We start from the raw sequence: 10,000 nt of genomic DNA on the forward strand, positions 1-10,000 counted from the left end.
GAAAGAAAGAAAACAAAGAAAGAGAGTAGAAAGAACAAAGAAAAAAATAGAAAAAAGATTTTAACAATAAGAAAAAATGAAAAAAAAAAAAAAAAGCGAGAATAAATTGTAAAATTTCCTAGACGATTTCGCATACGTAAAATTCATCTCGTGCTATATATGCAACATATATATACATACATACATACATACATACATACATACATACATACATAAATGCATACATACATAAATGCATCTATACATATATATATCCATACGTACATATGTACATACATACATATGTATATGGAGTATGTGTGATATGTATATAATATGCTATATATAACATATACGTGTGAAGGTGTGTGGTATGAATATACATATATACAATATATGTGTCAAAGAGAGTACGTCGTTGTTCATTGCGCACGATCTATCCACATCTCTCTCTCTCTCTCTCTCTCTCTTTCTAACACAAATACACGCATTAACATACAAAAAAAACACACACAAACAGAATGATTCACACTCATAGATCTTATATCACAAAAATGTTCGACCCTTAACGAGCAAGTAAATGTAGTAATACGTGTAATAATAAAAATTATTATTAGATAATATTATTCCGTCATCGAGTAAAATGATTTCACATGATGATGGGAGAGAAGAAGAAGATAGAAAGAAAGGAAGAAAGAAAAAAAGAAAAAGAAATAGAGAGAGAGAGATAGATAGAGAGAGATAGAGAGAAGAGACAGAGAAAAAAAAAGAAGAGAAAAGATAAATAAAAGAAAGAAATATAATAGCTGTGAGAAACAGAGAGATATAGAGAGAGAAAGAAATAGATAGATAGATAGAGAAAGAGAGAGAGAGAGAGAGAGAGAGAGAGAGAGAGAGATAAAGAGATAGAGATAGAGAGAGAGAGAAAAATAAACGACGATGAAAATAAATAAGTGAAAATAGGACGAAAGAACGAAACGTACATGTATGTATATATGATGTGTGTGTGTGTGTGTGTGTGATAAGAGAGCACAGGTGTATGTATGTGTGTTAGTGTATATCTATATATCTATATCTATATATATATAAAAGAAAAAGTATATATGTATATATACACACACACATAGATAAAGGTCCCTTAAAGTCGTATCGAGCGATACTTCGAAGTGGACCGTTCGTGGTTGGCCGATACCAAGGTTCTCGATGAAATTATATATATATATTTATATGTATATATATATATATATATATATATATGCATATATAAATATATATATTTGTACGTAATGTATATTAAAGAGAAAAAGAGAAAAAGAGTAAAAGATAGAGAATGACGTATGATGGACTCACCCTTTATAAGAAGCACACACGTTGGTGGTGTCGATCGGTATCTTCCTTTACGATGTGATAACGTTGGTAAAACATCAAGAAATAATACGACGACGATACGAAGTTGATTGTGAAGATGACGACGACGATGATGTTGTTGTTGTTGATGATGATGATGATGATGATGATGATGATGATGATGAACACAACGACGATGACGACGATGACGACGACGACGTCGACAACAAACAATAAAATAATAACAATAACAACAACCAGACGAGAAAAGAAACTAGGCGTCAATTATTCCGACGATATCTATCTATCTCTCTTCTTCTTCGTCTTCTTCGTCTTCTTCAAAGTCTTCGTCCTCGTCTTAGCCGTCGTTGTCGTTCACTGCCAACAGCGTCGTTCCATCCGTCGTCTAACCGCGTGCGTGATATATATATATCTACATATATATATATACATATATATACATATATATATATTACGTATAGGTATATATAATAATGTATATACGTATGTATGTATGTATATATATGATGTATAAGTATATATAATAATGTATGTATTTATGTATGTATGTTATGTATGTAACTATGTCTCTCTCTCTCTCTCTCTATCTCTGTCCTTTACTCTCCCAGGCGGTTCACTTCGCGCACAATTTATCACTGTATATTACCACGAAAATATAAACGAGCGTAGTAACGGTCTCACGCGCTAGACAGGACACTGCACAGAAGGGAGGCAATGTAAGGTATAAAAGAGATAGGCAGAGGCAGAGAGAGAGAGAGAGAGAGAAAGAAAGAGAGAGAGAGAGAGAAAGAGAGAGAGAGAGAGAGAGAGAAGCTCGTGGTGGAGGAAGCGAGAGATAATACAAGAGAGAGAAAGAGAGAGAGAAGTATAGACTTGGCCGGCCAACCAACCAACCAACGAGCGAGTATTCGCTAATGAGAACGACAAGGATAGTAGATAGAATTGGGAGATATACAAGAGAGAGATAGACAGAAGAAAGACAGAGAAAAGGGCATAGAAATAAGAAAAATAAAAGTAAGAAAGAGAGAGAAAGAGAGAGAGAGAGAGAGAAAGAGGAAGAGAGAGAGAAAGAGAGAGAGAAAGAGAGGAAGAGAAAGAGAAAGAGAGAGATATTTAGTCTTTTTCGTTCCTTTTCACCGTTAAAGTCACGGTTGCCAACAATAATGAGGATTACTATCTCGTTGTCGACGGTTACACATTCTACGACGATATGACGCCTTCAGAAAGAGAGAGAGAGAGAGAGAGAGAAAGAGAGAGAGACAGAGAGCCAGCGAGTCTCGCCCCATGTGACACGGTAGCGGTAGCAGCAGCAGCAGTGGCGGCAGCCTATCGAGGTATCCGCATAGCACGAGTCAGTATTACTCGTATGCAGATGAGAAAGAGAAAAAAGGAGAGAGAGAGAGAGAGAGAGAGAGAGAGAGAGAGAGAGAAAAGGGCTGAAGAAAAGAAACGAGAGCTAGAACGAATAAGCGAGGAAACGAGAGCAAGAGAGAGAGAGAGAGAGAGAGAAATAAGATAGCAAAGTTAAAGAAAAATTAGAATGAAAAATATGTGTTTCGATGAGTGTACGACCTACGTTTGTGATATCTCTTCGTTTTGTCAATTGTGTAAGAGAAAGAGAAAGAAATAAAAAAAAAAAAAAAAAAAAGTAAAAAAATGAAAAGGTTGAAAGAAAGGAAAGAGAATATGTCGCGAATTAACGAAATCGTTTGCAAATAAACCTTCGATAATGATCTTTATATGTTTATATTATTTTGTCGCACTAATCGTCGAACTTGAAAATATTATAAGGTTCGAGATATATGTATATATTTCGACGTTATATCCGAAGAAATGATACAGGTGAGAAACGTACGAATGGTAACGCGAATCGACCGGCTTATTGCGCGGCGTGACACGGTCTGAGTCTTCGTTCCTTCTTTGCGCCGGCACCGTTTAATACGATGGCGTTAGTGTGCACGTTAAAAACAACGACGCGTCGTGTTATAGATAGAGGCGTTGCCTATTAGTACCGGTCGATAAGATTTCGTTAAGATGACATTAACTAGATGGCGCTAACTAAAATGGCGCTAACTAGATGGCGCTACGTTTCATGACGAATACTCGCGCTAACGACGGACATAAGACGTAACCTTCGCCGAATGACTTCGTCGAACGCGAACTTTCGATGATTTTACGATCATCGAAGACGTAACAATGTCTGTGTTTTGTAATACGTAAGATATATATGCCATAATGGAAAAACATCGACGTTATTGTCATAATTGATTATATTCTTTTTTCTTCTTCCTTTTTCCTTTCTTTTTTCTTTTTTATGTCGTAACTTCGAGAAGATTAAGTAAAGATATTATTCTTATGAATTACGTTTTACGTTCAACCAATCGCGTGCATTGTCACTCATTTGAACGCGATATTACAAAAAAAAAAATATCTGTATATATATATATATATAGATATATTACGAACGAGCGAGAACGATAAGGCTCGAGCGTACAAATTCGGTCAAAGGAGTCAAGAAGAAGAGACAGTTAAATCTATAGAAGACACAGTCAAATATAGAACTCGTGACGCAGACTTATTCCTATAAAATGTTATATATTTAATCGATAAGAATAGGTGAGAAAAAAACTTTTTCTCATGTTTACAATGGTTTAACCTAAAAATGATTAATATGATTTGTCATTTCATCTAACAAATAAATACGACTCTCTCTCTCTCTTCCTCTCTTTTTTTTTATTATTTACTAACAATTATTCTTTTTTTTATTAAATTGAAAATTTTACAAGAAATATCATATCTATAAGGATATATCAATATTAAAAGCATTTACATTTAACGCAAAAAAAATATCACGTGTTACGAAACGAATCACGTTGCACTAAGGCCTGTTATATGTATATATATATATATATAGGTTGGAAACTATGAAACGGGCGTTGAATGAAAATAAATAACTAAACAAAAATGCCCGTTTCAAAGTTTCCAATCTAATATTATTATCCTTAATTAAACTTAGTTTTTTAAGATTGTTATACTATTAAAAGTATTGTTATATATTAATATCGATTATGATCGATTAATTTCTTGAAAGATGTTTTTCATGAAAAAGACATAAACTATATTAGCTATGATGTTAAATTTCAAATTAAAGCGTATAACTATGTGATAAATTTTGATTGGTTGGTAAAAAAGACGTATATTCTAAAAACATCATTCTTAAAAAAAAAAAAGAAAAAAAAAAGAAGAATAGATTGCAGAATAATACGCTTCGATTAATGAATTTTCTTACGTATGACGTATATTTTATTCGTCACCTTACGTTATGATTTTAGCGACAAGTATGAATTAAATATGAACTACAAACGTAATAAAGAGAAATATTGTCTACGGCATAATGCATATACATGTAAGCATGAATAATATCAATTTTGTGTAAGTTATACCTTGTTGTATAAGTATTATTCTCACAAACGCTTAACCTAATAATCGAGGATTGACGAATTATTGTAAATTTATTTTTCCTTTCGTTTCTATTTAATGAAGATACGTATAATAAAAGGAAATTAAAGAAAACATATGTATGTGCATTTTTTTTTTTTTAAGATATGTACTAAGATTTATAAAAAAGTGTTTATGTTTGTTCTACAAACTCTCTCTCTATATATATATATATATACATGTGTGTGTGTGTGTGTGTATATATATGTATATGTATATATATTTTCTTTCTAATTAAATTTACACGTTTAGGTAAAAAATTTTTTGTTTAAGCAGTCATTAAGATTGTTAATTATTTACAATGTAAATATCTACAGCATTAAAAAAAAAACGATGATAGAAAATTATAAAGAAAATAATATTAATTAGCAAGATCTCGCCATTTGGTTAATTTTTGTCTTATAGACATCGATATGTTCAATGAATATTTATTGATTTTCACTCACCGTTTAAAGCAGCAGATGTTTATAAGTCGAAATCCAACGGCGAACTGACTCGAGAATTAATGTCGATGTTTTATTCGTGTCTTCATTGTATTAAACATCTTGAAATGCGAAAGGTTTTATTTAACGTAACGTGAGAGGTCAAAATAGTGAAATTCGGTGAATAAATGACTGAGTAAAAAATTAGAGCACTTTTCGAAGAAGTATATTTTTTTTTCTTTTTTTTTTTTTCTTTTTTTCTTTTTTTTTCCATTGAATATTATTTTTACGTGCAAATGTATTATTCTTTTGTCAGAAAATTATATGTCAATAAATGTTTAATCCCGTGAATAGGAATGAATAAAATCCAAAACGTTTGGATAAAACAAATGAAAAGATAGATAGCAATAGTGATTCAGAATATTAAGTATTTTGTTTTTAATATTTTTTTTTGTTTCGTTTTATGGCCTTTTTTATTATTATTATTATTATATACACTATATACATAATATGTATATAGTATATACATAATATATTATATTCAAGGACATTAGCAATGAGAGATAAGGACACGTAAATCTATTATCGCTTCCAATGTACAAAGCTGATATTGCAAATCCAAGCTAATATCGTTCCGTGTTTCGATGCGAAGTGTGCTTAACGCTTTGAGTGCTAAATATTCGTGGTTCGTATGCAGTCCGTACGGACAGCGCACGGCTGGCACGGTGGAGACTGAATACTTTTTCACACAATAGAAACAATTGCCGAATATATACATTCGACCACAGTACACTAATCATTTTTGCCAGGCGTGTATTTGCTTCCATAATCTATATCGGTAGCTTTCGCTGGACGCATATGTGAGCCCATGGTATTCACAGGGTTAATAGTATCATCACAACACGGTTTATCTAATCGCGGTAATTCCTATGATAGTAGAAAATTGTATATATAGTGAAAGTTGTTGACTACTGACTATCTGTCTATTGAGTATATGACTACTGACTATAAATGACTATGAATGACTATACTGAATATACATGAATATACATGACTATAAGGAATATACTGACTATATTGACTATATTGACTATAAATGACTATAAATGACTATAAATGACTATAAGGACTATAAGGACTATAAATGACTATAAGGACTATACATGACTATACATGACTATAAATGACTATAAGGACTATAAATGACTATAAGGACTATAAATGACTATAAATGACTATAAGGACTATAAATGACTATAAGGACTATACTGACTATAATGACTATACCGACTATTGACTATATGACTACCTGACTATCTTAAAGAGTTTATGGTATGGAAGTGCTTTTTGCAAATTAAATGAACTACTATGTATTTCAGAAACGCGTCGAAGAGGACCACGCGCCATTTTCAAGTTATGTTTATATGTAATTTCTTCAAATTTTTGACTTAGTCCACTTTCATAATTAACACTAAATGAATTCCGCATAACGTTAAAATTACATTCACTATCTAAAGATTCATTTTTGACAATATTGTAAAAATTAGATTAAATACATATAGTTTAAGATAATGTTGATGTGAAATAAGTGATAAAGTAAGTTTTTTGAAATATTGACTTAGACCACTTTCATAATTATGAGCACATATATATGATGTTATTATATTTTATAAATAAATGAAAATGATAAAAGTAATAATCAAAGAGAGTCGTTTGTAAGAAGGAGCGTCCGAGAATTTAAACTTTACATTTTTATGTAGAAATTAATTAAAATATTTAATCAATTTGAATTGATAAAGGAAATGTACCAACATACGTAGGTTTTTGCCTTTGAAGGAAAAACTGTCGAATGAAATCATTACTTTTGAAAGAGAAAAGTCAAGCGGAATCATTGTTTTCGAAATAAAAAAAAAGATCGAATGGAGTCATTATTTTTGAGATAGAAAAGTTGATTTATTCCTTTTCAAAGAGATAAGTCGTGTTAAAGTGCATTTCTAAAAAAAACAAAGAAGAAGACAAAAAGATTTCTAAAATCATAAAACGTAGATTCTATAAAAACTAATCAATTAATTTTTAACTAAGAAATTTTTTAATAATTAATATATCGATCAATTTCCCTGTGACTTTTCAATGAATTATTTTCTATGCGAAGAACTTCGGATTTTTTTCTATTCAAAGTTGCATTAGGATTGTCGATTATTTTCTATATTTTAGAATCAAGGACGATTTTAATTCTAATCGTTGTTAAATTAATCGTTGTCTATTTAATCGTTATTATGGAATCCCCTGAGATAGTATTTTGTTTTTAATATTTTTTTTTGTTTCGTTTTATAGCTTTTTTATTATTATTATTATATATACTATATATACATATATATATATGATATTATATTATATAAATAAATGAAAATGATAAAATGATTATGGTACGAAGCAAGGAAAAAGCTATATATCGAAGAGATTCTTATAAACTATAATACAAGATGCTAAATATAGATTACTGAGTTATTTTCAAAGGTTCACTAGAAACTTTTAAAAAGAATGGCTCTTAGTCGTATTTTAATTTTATCATGTTATCAATCGAAATGATCTTACAATGACAGATATAAGGGTGGATTTGAAAAATTGAAACGACATGATGTCCCGTCTCTGATCTCACTTTGTCATGAGTACAGGAATGTCCATTTTTATTATTAAAATCGAGTCGTAAATTCTGTAATTTTCTTTCATTTTTAAAATTCGATTAAATTCAGAATTTTATTCTTACAAATATTTTAATTTTTCCCTTTAGTAAAGTTTGATAATAAGTACCATAAATTTTATTTTGATAAAAATCAAATTCTTTTGATAAGATAGTTATAAATTTTTTTTTCGAATATTTTCCTTTAATTGAAATTCAATTAAATTCATAATTTTATTCTTATTCAATTAAAATTCTATATCAGTGTGATAGATAAGAAAATTTATAAGATGTAGCAATTGTGAGGATCACCGAAGGTGCATTAAACTAAAGTGCATACGAAGGTGAAATGAGGACGGAAGGAAATCTGTCAAGGACCCACTTCATTTTTATTATTAAATTAACAAATACTTTGTTAATTAAATTAATCTATTAATGAAATTAATCTATCTTGAGAGAAGATGTAACAACTGGTGCCCTCCAGAAGATTCATAAAAAAATGCAGCAATCAGTTGCACTGACATCTATCGGATTATTCAGCTATTACGTATCAATGCATCAAAAGTTTTACCATATGCAAATTCAAAGGAAACTACTGCCATCTACGTTTCGATTCTATGAAGACGAATGATTTCGATATTGTCATTTCTATATAAATAAATTATTATACTTTTGCATATTATATATCGAATTATAGTTGTAATTAAAAAGAAAAAAAAAAAAAGAAACTAAATAAACGTAAATATATTTTAAACAAAGTATTATACTTCGTTACAATTGTATTTAATAATATTATGTTTCTTAACACGAAAACATATATACACATACACATAAAACAAACAAACATATTTATCATACTCTCAACAAAGTCACGAATGTTAAAATATAATTTTATTTTGTCAAAAAACGAATGTCTTTTTCATTAATGTTATCTAATGCATCGTAACGTTTTTGCATTTTTTTTTTATCTCTTTAATAAATGCAAACGACGAACGTAAACGTAGACGAGGTACAAAGACATTTTCGTTTATATTTTTTAAAGAAAAATTACATAAGTTCGAACGTTCCCGTAGTTTCTCCCGTAGTTAACATTACATATATTACATGCATATCTATAATGCATTCAGAACTTTCTATTTCTATCATTATTATCATCAACTATTACGCGTTCATGGATCACAATGACGCAAGTGATTTTTACGAGGTAAGGACATTAAAAGTAAAAGATCCATCGAGATGACCTCTTCGAGGGAATAGGCAAAAATCATTATTTATTAATTCAAGGCAGTCTTCTTTAGAGTCTTCTCTTTTTTCTCTCTTTTTTTTTTTTTTTTTTTTTTTCTTTTTTGTCCACACCGTGCCGGCTCTTATTGCTCTTTCTCTCTCTCTCTCTCTCTCTCATTCTAAGGCTGTTAAGTAAGTACCTGCAACGCAGTGCTATTAGTCCGAGTAAGTATATGCTAAGTCATATGCGTTTTCCCGAACCAGCAAGGTTAATTTACATTAGCCGGTTACGATTTACATGTACTTCTATTTCGATAGCGGGATATCTAAAGAAACTTTTCTAGGAACAAATATTTCGAAACTTTCTTATACTATTTTAATATCGTAAAAACGAAGAGAAGATACGCGGACATACGCGTACAATTCTTTTTTTTTCTTTCTTTCTCCTTTTTTTTTTTCTTTTTTTTTTTTTTTTTTTACATACATTATCCATTGTCTGTGCACAATTAGAAAACAATAAAATCGGCAAATTCGATCGGTACGTAGGATGTTCCGAAAAAAGAAAAAAAAAGAAAAAAAAATAAATAAATAAAAAGAGAAAGAAACAGAATAAGAAGAAAAAAAAAAAAGAGAAAAAGAAAGAAAAAAGAAAAGTACAATAATAGTTTATTATTATCGGAAGAGTACTTCGTTAAAGCTTTTCTATTTTTCTTTCATGAAACAAGAATTAAAATTCAATTTCAAGCAATATTCTATACCTCTTCTCCTCCCCCCAACCCTCTCACTCTCACTCACCCTCTCTCTCTTTCTCTCTCTCTCTCTCTCTCTC

General features: G+C 30.3%; 1 protein-coding gene across 1 annotated transcript in view; it reads right to left on the reverse strand.

Moving 5' to 3' along the window:
- Nucleotides 1–3,239, reverse strand: part of LOC118439949 (E3 ubiquitin-protein ligase AMFR) — a 44,826-nt gene extending 41,587 nt beyond the window's left edge. Inside the window, exons 1-2 of the mRNA XM_035862240.2 lie at nt 3,069–3,239; nt 1,330–1,759 (exon numbers count right to left, since the gene is read on the reverse strand). The gene's annotated coding sequence lies outside the window, so the exon portion shown is untranslated. The remainder of the gene's footprint in view (nt 1–1,329; nt 1,760–3,068) is intronic.
- Nucleotides 3,240–10,000: the final 6,761 nt, after the last annotated feature.

Source organism: Vespa mandarinia, chromosome 14, assembly GCF_050613455.1.
Source record: "Vespa mandarinia isolate Hongniang chromosome 14, ASM5061345v1, whole genome shotgun sequence".
Lineage (NCBI taxonomy): Eukaryota > Metazoa > Arthropoda > Insecta > Hymenoptera > Vespidae > Vespa > Vespa mandarinia.